General features: G+C 39.0%; 1 long non-coding RNA gene across 1 annotated transcript; it reads right to left on the reverse strand.

The window, feature by feature from the left end:
* Positions 1-588: 588 nt before the first annotated feature.
* Positions 589-4366, reverse strand: LOC119717764 (uncharacterized). Its single transcript, XR_005268007.2, has 2 exons — positions 3358-4366; positions 589-2120 (listed from the first exon to the last, which is right to left on the reverse strand). It is a non-coding gene; the product is annotated as an uncharacterized lncRNA (long non-coding RNA).
* Between the last annotated feature and the right edge of the window lie 9238 nt (positions 4367-13604).

A 13604-nucleotide genomic window follows, 5' to 3' on the forward strand; every position in this document is an offset into this window, starting at 1 on the left:
TCCTTGTCCTTTAGTGTAATAAGGATGTAATAAAGATTATCAGTTCAGGAGAGAGTGTTGGATCACGGGTGTCCAAAGTTAGTTGTTAACTTTTCTCTAGTTTCAAAATGGAGGCTCGAGTGAGTGCTTGGTGGCTTTAAAGGGAGCCGGCAGATGTTTGAGATGCCCTTTCTGCTGCTGCTGGCTGCTACAGCTGAAGTAGCACAAAATGAAACACACGAAATGAAAAAGGAAACAGAACCTGTCAGACATTCTCTAACTTAACTCAGTTGGTCATCTTTGGAGTTGCATTAGTAGGGACCACAAATATGATTTTAATACAACTTTATTTTTTACACGTCAGAAAAGGAAATTATTGTTGACCTTTTGGAGCTTCGTTTTGGAAGCCCCGACATCCTTCTATTCCAGGCACTTTTTGTTCACTTTCTGAGGTTTTTCACCAAACTAATCTGGCCCTAACATTGAGACAATGTTTATTTCAGCCTTTTATTTTCTCAGGTGCACTGTCTTTCTTTTCAGGGCTTAAACATTGCAGACCTCCTCTTGAGAATTCCTTTTAAAAGGCATGTGATTTATTCAGCTCATTTCATTACTGACCTGACAGTTGTGTCAGTTTTTATTTTCAACGTATTTCTTAACAGAGGTTTAATGAGAAGCTAAAATTAGTATTAATGAGGTTTCCTGGAATGAACAGTCACCACATACGGTCTGACGTTTGGGTGGTCCTGCAGTTGGACTCGACGATCCGTCTGGGTCCCTTCCCACTCGGGTCATTCTACCATTCGCGTTTTAGCGTCCACAAAACCGGAGAGCCCTTCTGCAGCCCGGGCTGCTCCTTCTCCCCTGACGGCCGCGGTGAGGGCACAGCTCCCCTCGCGGCACACAACCAACGGGGCCGCGGCCATTTCGCGGCGCAGGCCGGGCGGGCGGCTCGCGGGGGCCCTCGCCAGGCGGGTGCCGCCCCAGGGGGCCTGGTCCGCAGCGCCGGGCCCGGCTCCGGCCTGTGCCGGGCCCTGTGGCGCCTTGTGGACGTGCCCGTGTGGTAACGAGCCGCTGCTGCTTACGGCTTCTTTTTACCGCGGTCCCTCTGCAAGTGCTGCTCCTTCAGAAGTAGCAGATTAAATATTAAATTTTAATTTCTGTATTGATTGATCTCTGGACAAATTATTGGTGTTTTCATATGTGGTTTACGTAAGGCCACCGTAGAAACTGTGATTTTATTGTTCAACAAATAGTCCGTATCCTCGGAATTTTATAAAAGGTTGTTGCACTAAATAACAGCTGTTAATGCTTATTGAATATCTTCTGCATGCACAATTCGTGGTGCTTTACAAATTATAAGCGTTATATTGTTTCACAAACAATGCCATTTACGTCACAGAGAAGCCAACGGCCACACTCAGAACAGACTGCTGAGAAGACTGGAAATAATGAGCTAGTCCTTTGACCCTATTTTGATGACTCCTTGACCCAAAAAGTGGGTAGAGCGTGATAGGCGAGTAAGGCTGATAATCCTGGTTCTCTAAGGAGGTTACAAATTGCTTGCAGCAAACTCCAGATTCTCTGGTGTTTCATATAAGGCTCAGAAAACTCTCCATGGTTTCAGTATTTATTGAAATACACCTGACAACTCTTAGAACAGAGGGTCCCTCACTGTCGGCTGCACTATTCTGAGAGCACAGAATATAGTATAGAGGGTATATGTCTGACCTATGGAAAGTGTACATCTGACCTCTGTGTCTAAGCTAAATGGCCCTGCTCTTGCTCCCTACAGTTCTTTCAGGGAAAGCTTCAGGGTCCCATCATTGACCTTATCCTTACTTTTTGAGAAAAAAGCATATTGTGAACTAAGAAGTAAAACTAATAAATAATGAGGTCTTCATTTTCTGTAGTTTCAGCAACTTTACAGAACCAGATCTAATCCTACTCTGTCAATAGCCAACCGCAAAGCTTTACTACCATTTGCAGGGTTAGAATCAAGCCCCTTGGCCTGATTCTGCCAGAGAGCTCCAGGCAGTTTTAGATAACTGTTTTTACAATATCCTTTGTCAGCCCAAGGTTTCAACTTACACAAGATCAGTAGGGAGAAGAGTCATCAGCTGATTGCCAAGTCTTGCTTTCTGTGGGAGAGCACAAAAAGAAAACTGTTACTAAATCTTTCAAACATTAAATTATTTTAACTAATTTCACCCTTGGTTTCATTCACCACTTATTAAAGTTCACTTATAAACAGAAACAAACACAGATCTCCTACCCATTGACAGAAAATATTTTATGAAATACTTTGTTTATAGTAAATAATGGGATAAATTGGAAAGAAGCCTGGATTCTGCAAATATATACACTATGAAAATAGCCAGTAAGTCTGTATAGATTTTCATGAAAGACAGAGTTTTCATTATTAGATATTATACAGTCCATAATGCATTAACACATGACACCTGTTCTGCAGTGCACACATTTGGGGCCCAAATAATGTAGAATATTTTTCTGGATATTTTTATTTGCTTGTTTTCTATATGTTTAGAGAGCCAGGTCTGCCTTCAAGTTGCTAGATATTTTAAGTCTCTTGTTTGGGAGATTACTAGCTTTTTAATATTCTAGAAGCCTTATGTCTATCTGCTTAGTTCCTTCTGAACTTCTGGCCCCTTCAAGATGTTTCAAATTTGACACCTAAAAATTGAGATGCTAATGAGTCTGCTGCTTTGATAGTAGTATAGTATGTTCATATTGCTCACTGTATCTTGATTTATGTGTTTTTTAGTGCCGTTAATAAATTACAGTTAGCTGGAGTGGCCTGCAGCTTCTCCACTGCAGTCTGTGGTTGTTTAAGCTCTGACACCAGTATAAGCCTGGCTGCGCTATAACCTAGAGGCTATGTGGTGTGTGTGGCCGTTTTTTACCATAGTTAGCTGGCTATGATAACATCTCATTAGTCAGAACAATGAGGAGGCAGAAGGAAAGCTAAAATTGAAGCTCTAAGGATCTGACTCATTCAGTTTCTGGCACGAGGAGGTGCAAATTGCACTTCCTGAGTTTGCAGCACCTAGCAAACCTCAATTACACCCCAAATGCACTCTGCTATTAGAAGGCCTGCTGCTCGCTGCCTCTGCGTGTACCCATCTAACATGCATGTTGCTGCTTCGCATTGCTAATTTTAATGTCTGTAGCAGCTACTTGTAGGATCTCAGCTGAAAGAAGGCTTCATCTTACTGCAATTCTCAAGGGTTTTGCAGTCCTTGCTCAATGCCACCCATAGAGGTAAAGTAACAAGTATCCTGAAATAACAGTATCCTGATGATCATCTGTTTAGCAAGAACTTGACAGACATAGAACCCCCATCGTCTCTGCCCTTACCTTTTGATATTGATAGGTGGACCGCTAACAACTGCAAACCCAACTCAGGCTGGTAATAAGCAGCACATTACATAGGTCCTCTTCTCCTCTTCTCTTCTCTTCTCTTCTCTTCTCTTCTCTTCTCTTCTCTTCTCTTCTCTTCTCTTCTCTTCTCTTCTCTTCTCTTCTCTTCTCTTCTCTTCTCTTCTCTTCTCTTCTCTTCTCTTCTCTTCTCTTCTCTTCTCTTCTCTTCTCTTCTCTTCTCTTCTCTTCTCTTCTCTTCTCTTCTCTTCTCTTCTCTTCTCCTCCTTTTCTCTTTTTTCTTTTCTCAGAAATAGCAATAAACCTGTTTCTTAGATGTGTTTAATACTGGAACCCTGTTCCATCAATCAAAATAATTGTATTACTCTAATTCCATATAATTATACCAAAAAAAAAGGCAAAAGCTGACAAGAGCTCCAGTGTCTTTCTGAAAGTATGTTGCAGCCCTTTTCAGGTCACAAGCCCTGCCTGAGAAATCTCAGCAAAATGCCAACGCATTGTGTTGAAGCAAAGTAAGTCAGATTCAGCTTATGCTGTGCACATAGATAGCCACAAGGTATGCTGAGGATGAGGAACCGGTAAAAGGAAATTCTGTCTGCAAACCTGTGGTGGCTAGAGCAAAGGAGGAGCTTTCAAGGGCAAGACAGTGAAGATGGTAGACAAGTTTTACCCAGTGCCCTTGTGCCCTACACAAACTGTTCTGCTCCAGATACCCCTGTTTGCTGGATGCTATCTGCTACACAGGGTGCAAGGTTGCAGCTGGTCATGAACATGAACAAAGCAAGGCAGGCTTCAGCTAACTTTTCAGGACTTCCATAGATATCTACTTGGGGGTGGATAGCTGTTGTCATTCTAAGGCTTCAACCCAAAATTTATCTAAAAAGTATAAATGTTTTGTGGTTGCTTCAGTTATATTTCCCAGGCCACTTACATTTTGCTTCCACAGTCAAAATTCACTGTGTGCATTTGAGATTGTGGAAAATGTTGAAGAGAATCCCAGGGAGGACTTTTTCATTAAAGGTGAGTTAATATTTCAATGATATTTTTATTTATATGTATTTATTTCTACAGCATTTAGAAAGTGCTCTCTTGAACCTCCCTGGAAAAAATTGAAAGCTATAGGACTTCACAAAAAAGCAAAGATCCAATCTGAAATGTGATACAAAGAGTTGACTAATAAACAGTAAGAATGGATAATGCTGATGCAGGATTTGCAACCACGTCTTTCATCTCCCTTATTTATACATTATGTCTATATATGTCTATATAATGCCATGACCTTGTAAGAATCACTCAAGCTATTTCCCACTGGGTAGTCTTTCCTCTATTCCTTCTCATAATACTTAATATTGCATTATTAAAGAGGACTTGTTTCTAAATTATTTTTATACATTTCTGAGAAAATTTTGACACAGTCTTGAAGATTTCTTTTTGAGTTGGTTAAGGTATGGACAGGTGAGGTGAACTATATGCAATTAAATAGTTTCATGCCACAAGAAAAATACTGACAGTTCTCATTTTTGTACTGTACTTGGGTAGAAGAAAGATTTTTATAAAACTTCCAGACAGGAATCCTAGAAAACATATTGGGAACACAAAGAATATTGAGAGAGTGTTCCCCAAGATTTGATGGCATATGTCTTTAAATATTGCCTTAGTATGTTAAAACTTACCAAATTTTCCTACTACTGAATTACTTCAGTTTTTCATTCTCATAATTTAAATTCACTTTGTTCGTATAATCTTTTTTTTTTTTTTTTAATCGTGAAACTTCTCTAAATGACATTCCTAATTTTTGGAACAGATTATTGGTTCAAAACCAAGTTATTTTTGAATGTGTCCTATCTTCCTAAATTTTACCTATAGTTAGGAACATTCTTTCTCATGAGCCCAAATAACCTTGGGTCACAAAGCTAGAAAGCATTCAGCATGAATTCCCCAAAATCTATCTCAACCCCGTCCTGTCCTATTGCAACTAGCAGTAACCCATCAGTAGAAGAGAGGCCATTACTTCACCATTACGTATGCGTGTATTTGTATTTGAATTTGTATCTACATATCTACATATATGTATACACATATACATGTGTATTTACATATGCATATACGTATGCATATGCATATATGTGTCAAAAAATGGAAGAGCTTTACTTCTTTAGATTGTCAGATTAAATACTCCAAATGAAATCTGCGATACTTTTAAAATTAAGCTTTCACTTTCTATATAAACACTAATCATGCAGGAACAGGTTTCAGTTCCTATCAAATTCAGTCTTAACATGTTTAAGGTGTTGTAAAATTGGAAAATCTGCAAGGTGAAGACTTTTATTCTATACCAGGTATATGTGCTGATTCCACAGAACATACAGGATACAGCACTAGCTTTGTAGATCAGGCAAATACTTCCCTTATGGCAGAGGGCTACAGAAAATTTCCCAGAAAAACAGAAATTTTACTAGAAAAATTTCCTAGGACTTCAATTAAAAAAATAAAATAAAAATCAGGGTGTCATTGAATGATATGCAAAGTAGACACTACAAGATGCACTGGAATTGTTGTGATTGAGCTCATTAAATGTTGGTTAGAGAATCTACCAAATTAGGGTAATCTATCTCCTGGTGTCTGCTAGGATGATCCCAGTACTGCTCTTGCTTATGTTGTGATGTGAATAGTCAACCACATGAAGGCAGCTCAGAGATGGCTTAAAACTTTGGCATCTCAGAAATCCTGTTTTCTTCAGTCTGACAAGTAAAACCGGTGGGGCTTTGTTTCAGTGTTTCCAACCCACACTTAATTACTGTTAAGCTAATGTAGTGACACTAGTGCAAAGCTAGTCCAATCTAAATAAGAGCAAAAGAGATTGATTTATTTATGACAGATGAAGACATAATCTTGCTTCAATTTCAATACCTAAACTCTTAAGTTTCAATCAAAAATCTTACTAAAACAAAGGCTCTGCCATTCCAGACCATCCATTTTTCTTGCATTTAAAAAACGACAATAAAAAACATTATTGCAAAGTCTAACATATATATGATAGGTGAAAATATGTTATGAATTTCTAATCAAAGAGGTAGTATAAAGAAATGTAGCCTGTGAAAGTTCTGCTGCAATATGATACTGCTGAGGGTCTCTATTGGATCGATTTGGGTCGGTCACAGAAGATTCACTGCACTAAGACACAGTGAATTAGAATTTTAATAGTTCAGTTGAAAGGCACCTACAAAGATCGTCGAATCCAACTGCCTGGCCACTTCAGGGCTAAGCAAAATTTAAAGCATATTATTGAGGGCGTTATCCAAATGCTTCTTGGACAATGACAGGCCTCAACCACCTTGCCAGGAAGCCTGTTCCAGCGTTTGACCACCCTCAGAGTAAAGAATTTTTTCCAAATGCCAAGTCTGAACCTCCCCTGGCATAGCTTTTTGCCATTCCCTCATGTTCTATCACTGGTTACTAGGGAGCACCTCCATCTCCATTTCACATGCTCAGGTGGGCAGACAGCAAAGAGATCTCCTCTCAGCCTCCTTTTCTCCAGAGTAGACCACCCAAGTGCCCTCAGTCTCTCCTCATAAGACATCCCTTCCAGCCCTACTGCCAACTTTGTTGCCTTCCTCTAGACACTTTCAAATGCCTTACCATCTTTTTTATATTGTGGAGCCCAGAACTGCACACAATACTCAAGGTGAGGCCACACTAATGCTAAATATAGTGAGAGAATCACCCCTTTTGACCAGACAGCTGTGCTGTGTTTAATGCACATCAGAATGAAGTTTGCCATTTTGGCTGCCTGGGCACACCACTGACTCATGTTGAGCCTTCCCTTGACTGGCACCGCTGGATCCCTGGGAATGATTCCCTCTTAAAGAGCCTGCTGGTTTTGTAGACTATCTCCTAACAGCAGTCTTACATCTAAGCACTGAAGTAAGGTTCCCTTTATATGCCAACTATAATTATTGCAGACTGTGTCCAACTGCTGCCCACAATGGGCATGAAGCTGTGCTTGAACATTTTGGAGGAGGAGACTCGCACGAACGGTCCCATGGCTCCATTGCAAGAGTTGTGCGAATTGATAAATTTTAATTTACAATATGTCTGCATACTGATCTAAATCAGCACACAAATCTAAACTGCAGATAAGACACTCAAGCTACCATTTCCTTTTGCCCGTACAAAGGAAATGACCAACTGATAAACGAATGACTAAGCAAAGCATATATATAGCTATTTATGCATATAAAAATTGACTTTCTAGGGCCCCTGACAACCACAGGAGACAGCGGTTTAATTTACTATGTTTATTCTGCTTATTATAATAAGCAATAGCACTTTTCTGCACATTTAGTGCATGCTTTCATTCCTCCATACAATAAATGGAAGACAGAATGCCTACTGTATATGTACATATATATATATATATATATATATATATATATATATATATATATATATATATGCACATAGCAGAAGTAGCTAAGTGACACCCTTACTAAACAGATTATTCCAGGAGACCAGAAGGCTGATTTATGACAAAGCAGTGCATTTGAAAAGTATCTCCAGACGTCAGTACTGACATTGTTGAACTGACGCCTTATGACTGCACAGAGCCCTAGTGAAAATTGAAGTTGGTCTGTGCGGAGTAGGTTGAAGGCCAGAAGCCATAACTCTACTCTGAATTAATGTATTAGTGTAAAGAGATTGTAAGGAACAAGTGACTGTCTCCTGTGAGAGAAGCTGTAGTCACTGGTCACTGCTTTCCCTTTTGCTTAAATAAAAGAAAAGAAATAGTGTTTCCTTTGATGTGAAAAGCACTCGGAATATCTGCCCCTGATATATATTCATCAAAGCAAACCTCCTACACTGCATATTTTACCCCAAAATTTTTGCAGCATGTGTGGAACATTTTAAAGCATGTTTTCACTGTCTCCATGTTGATCAAGATCACATGTATCTCTAGAGATATATCACCTTCTTGTACCATGCAGACTCAGTAAGGAGATGCTGACTATGCCCAATCCCCATACTGTCTGCGCACAGAAGTATTCCTGAAGAAGCTGACTACCGACAAAATATGTAAAATCTTGCTACACAGTTTTGTCAAGTCAGAAATTATACCTTGTACCTGTTTATGGTTTACTGTTATCTTACAAACAACCACAGTCTGGCTTTACATGTAATAAAAATTAGGCAACTGTTCTCAGAAGCAACCGTGTTAGCCAGGAAACATGGTTGCTTGTGGTAATCCTATGGCTAACAACTTAGCAGCAACAAGCTATGAGCAAAATGAAAGTGTGCATCAGTTATTAAATGACTTTTGGAAACAGGCTCTCAAGTTACCTATCTGCTTTGGAAATGCTTAAACTAGTGTTTCTGTACCTAAGTTCTTTCTTAACTGATGCTCATATGGGAGAAGCTGAGATTCCTCAGATCATTTGCAGTGATCCCTCTGAAATATATTTTTTTGTTGTTTTGTCATTGTTCTTAAGCATTAAATTCAGTCTTCTCAGTCATGTGTAAATACTGGGAGTATCCATTGAAAATGCCTGAAAATCAATTGATCTAATGAAAAATCATATATTTCTGACTACAAAAAGAAAATTTTAAATGTTGTTCAGAACTATCATCTATATAGGTATTTTAAAGCAAACATTCAGAGCAGATTGTCATACTGGGTGTTAGGTAAGTACTTTCATGAATATACCTTATTTTTCTAGTAAATGTAGTACTTGTGAAAGACACTTGGGTCATGGTTTTGGAGGCCAAAATACTTTAGCTATTTGGGCTATTGTATTGCAAGCTTATTTCACTGCACTGCTGGTTTTGGCTGGGATAGACTTAAGTTTCCTCATAGTAGCTTTTATGGTACTAAGTTTTGGATTTGTGACCAAGACAACAAAGGAGTGTTCTAGTTATTGCTGAGCAGTGCTTATAGAGCAGCAAGGTCTTTTCTGTTTCTCATGCTTCCCTGCCAGCGAGCAGGGAGGTGCACAAGAATTTGGAAGGGGAGACAGCCAGGACTGCTGACCCCAAATGACCAAAAGGATATTCTATACTATATCTTGTGCTCAGCAATAAAAGCTGGGGAAAAAAGAGGGGAAGGGGAGGCACACTTGGAGGGAGATATGGAGTTTGTCTTCCCACTAACCATTACCCACGATGAAGGCCTCTTTTCCTGGCAATGGCTAAACATCCGCCTGCCAGTGGGAAGCAGGGAATGAATTCCTTACTTTGCCTTGCTTATGCTTGCATCTTTTGCTTTATCTATTGAACTGTCTTTATTTCAATCCCCAAGTTTTCTCACTTTTACCCTTTCCGTTCTCTTCCCCATCCCACTGGAAGGAGGGAGTGTGGGGCTTAGCTGCCTACTGGCGTTAAACCACAATTACTCCTCTGCCTACTGAGGGACCATGAAGAAGGTTTAGAGAGTATCTTATTCTCTTTATTTGTCTGTTCCTTGTTTGGCCCTCTAAATATCATTAAAGGAACTAGCTACCAGCTAACTATGAAAAATGTTTTTTTATGGTGAGGATACTTTTTGCTTCCATACTCTCTTAAATTCATCTTTTTGCTAAATAGCCACCAAAAGGAGACCGTTAGGAATATGCTTTACAGATCCTTGTCTAATATTTTTCCAATCATGAAAAACAATACAGCAAAAATAAAGGTTACAGTAAACTCAGCTAATAAATGTGTGCAGCTAAAGATCTCTTATTGTGAGTAGCTGCTAACTGTGCCTGTGGTTGGTGGGAGGGAAATAGCTTGCTGTGCAAAGTATGATATCTATGGTTTGTTTTCTTTTATAGGACCTGGGAGCTGGCTTTAAAGATCACGAACATATTCAGTAATTCACCAGAAGGGAAATAGTCTGTATTACTGCATAAAGAAAATGTAGTAAAAACACCCCTTTATACAGTTGATTTCATGTTTATTGCTTCAGTTAGGTTGCTAATACCAAAAATAGTTTGAAATCACTCTTCCAATGATGAAAGAAATCCAGTAATTTCATGTGTGAGTTCAACGCCTCTGTTGTTCCCACCTCTGTGACTGGCACTGTCTGCTACACAGTAGAAGCACTTGATGTGAGAACTCCACAATTGTAATCTAGATAATCTTTGGCATACAAGGAATAAGTGGGAGGAGAACTTTGACTTCAATGGCACTTAACCAGTGTCTTGCTGTGTGTGCTGTCCTTTGCAATATATACCACTGATGCACGCGGTGAAACACTAAGTCATCACTTATGGCTGGATTATAAAAAAAAAACCTTAAAGCTATTTGCCTGCTACTAAGAGAAGGAATAAAAGAAATACCTGAAGATATATTCAGAAAAGAACCCCCTTTCCCAACTGTGCTTGGAAATTTTGCCAGAACAGCTGGAATTTTTTTAATTGTAGTTCTTACAATCATCATTGTAATTATCTAGTGCCTCTTCTGCAGAGAAGGAAAACATGCTGGCCATTTAAATAGCTCAAATAAAAAGGCCAGAAAAACTATCATTATTCATGGACTGCAAATGAGTTTGAATCTTCTTCTGTGTTTGATAATAACAGCTGTTGGAAGACACCCTCATAATACTATTTAAATTTATCAGCATTTTTGTTTTGTTATTCACTCGGTGCTTTAGTTCTGTGGTTTATGGTCTGCAAAACAAAGAACTGCAAGCCAGTAGGCAAAGACTTAATTCATTTACTGACCACATCATAAACAATAATGACATAGCATCTATTCAGTTTACTGAGTTAGGTGACTGATCCCAAATGTAAAACTCTAGCTGTTCCATAGTTCAGAAAACACTATCATGCCAGCACTGTGAAACAAACAAGAAAGCCTTGAATAGTCTTGCACAAAGTGTTCATACAGCACTGGCTGGAATTTAAGGGAGCTTAACCACCTTACAGAACAGTATCTTCATAATCACAAAAGGTAAGACTGCATAACTAATAGAGTATAGTCTATGCTAGCCTGCACAAGTAAGCATGGGTAATTATGACAGCTTTGTTTTGGCATGTGCTAACAAGTTACAAACACTTTTATAGTCTAGCCATCCTCTGGCTGAAAGCACAAACTTACATGTTTGTCACTGCATCTCTGCTTGTGATGGCTGGATTATGCAAGCATATGCTATATCCACAACTCTGTTATGTTCATAAATGTACTTCAAATGAACTCCTATGTAGCACTTAACATAGCTATTTTCTCATTCGTTTCTTCATATTTATCTTAATAGTCTTATTAATCCCTGTGCAATGTAGAGTCTCTCCTCCACAAGAACAGCAACTATGTTGTCTATAATGTTTGTGTTAACTGCTTTGGTACACATCACACTGCAGCAACCTGTGAGGATAAAATGATGGAAGAAATCCTCTTTCTTGCATCTGAAATGTGTTGTCTATAAAGCTGTCTTCCTCACAAAAGTGAGTTTCTTCCATATCTCAGTGTGCCGAGTATGTGTGGAGTATCCTGGATAGGCCTTTCTTGCTTTATAAATCTTGCTTTATAAATTTTGCCTCACTCCCATTCCCACTATCATACAAATTTTGTCAAGCAAGGAGCTCTTGATCTTACAAAGCTGACACATTGTTCTTATAGGACCTCTAAACATGTACTTTGAGGAAGGGCATACATATTTTTTACCCCTTGCTTCCCCACACTTGCTATATCCCCTGAAAAGTCTAGCAGTCACCTTTAAGAGTTGGACTTTTATTTTTGGAGAGGTTACCTAAGGCATAGAAAAATTTTTAATGGATTTTTTTTCCAGCATTGCTACCCCAAGAGACCCTGTTATGAGTACATACATCAGAAAATGAACTACCAGATTTTAAATAATTATAGAAGTACAGGAAATCAAATCTGTGACTTACTTGCCTTTAATGTTTAACCTTTTAGGATATGCTTGTTTTTAGCTTTTATATATACCTGTGAAAAATAAAAATTATGTGAAAATAAACTTCTTTCCTTTTTCCCAAATAAAAGCTAATATTCCTTCTAATCATAGGATTCCACAATCCTATCCCATAATTCTGTGATGAGGAAAAATAATACACTGCATTCAGGGCAAAATTTCAGTAGCGGCTGAGGTACTGTATGATTCACTACATACTTACATGTTTAACTTGTGACATTTAAATTTGAAAACATTGGCCATGTGTATGTGATCTTGTATTTGCAGGTCTAACAAGCAGCTGAAAAAGAGAAGGTGAAAACTGCTCATTTAGCAGTGAGTTAGGTGAACCAATGAAATCCTCCACTGAAACTTAAAGTATGAAAAAAAAAATGAGGAAGTATGAGCCCAACCACTTGCCAATTTCTTCTGTGATCAGGCAGAAGATAAGCTGGTTTTGGTTTGGTGTTTATACTAAGTTAATATTGTAAGTACAGCACAACTTGCACAGGAACTGAAAATTAAAGCCAGCTGATAATAAGCTCCACTTTACCATTTGGAACGAGCCCTCGGTTTTAGGTACACTGAGGAAAAAAAGGTTTACTGCCTAATAGTATATCATAAACAGAGAGAATGTTAGCCAAGTAACGACTTGGAAAACAAAGGCCTGAGGTTTGTGTGCATGCTGAGGCTAGTGCTGCCTGATCCTGGCAGGCTGTGGATGGGGGCTGCCAGCCCAGCACTGCTCACCAGTGCCCCTGCACAGCCACCCACCAGGCCATGTGCTGAGCCATGCTGGGGAGCCATGCAGACTACTGGAGGTCTGCGCTTTCATTAGTGCTTGTTTAAACCTAGAGTTTAGCGAGGAAAACATCACAAGATGTCAGAAACGATGCATGAATTCTGAAGCGCAACACCTACTAAGCATGTCATCCAGAGCTACACAGCTTCAGCATCTCTGGAGTGCTATGTAAAAACATGATAACAACCTACATAGTGATACCACAGGCCCATATTAGCCTTAGAGGTTAAAATAATTTCAAAGAATACTAGAAAATAGTAATAATAATAATAAAAATAAAGATTTATTTTTCAGCATACATAAATCGAAATCCTGGTGCTTATTTTATCCTCTTATGCACAATGTTGAGACAGGAGAGTAGAGAAGGTGAAAAGGGTTCTGCTATAGGGAGGTGGGGAAACTCCAACCTGATAGATGGAAAAAAAGTGCTGTCTGAGGACTGGAGTAGCACAATTTGTAGCAGTCCATTCTGAGTATCACTTAACTGCTGAATCTTTGCAGTTTACCATCATTGAAAATACAGCACCAGATTTAGAAAAACCG

This window comes from Anas platyrhynchos, chromosome 9 (genome assembly GCF_047663525.1).
Source record: "Anas platyrhynchos isolate ZD024472 breed Pekin duck chromosome 9, IASCAAS_PekinDuck_T2T, whole genome shotgun sequence".
Taxonomy (NCBI): domain Eukaryota; kingdom Metazoa; phylum Chordata; class Aves; order Anseriformes; family Anatidae; genus Anas; species Anas platyrhynchos.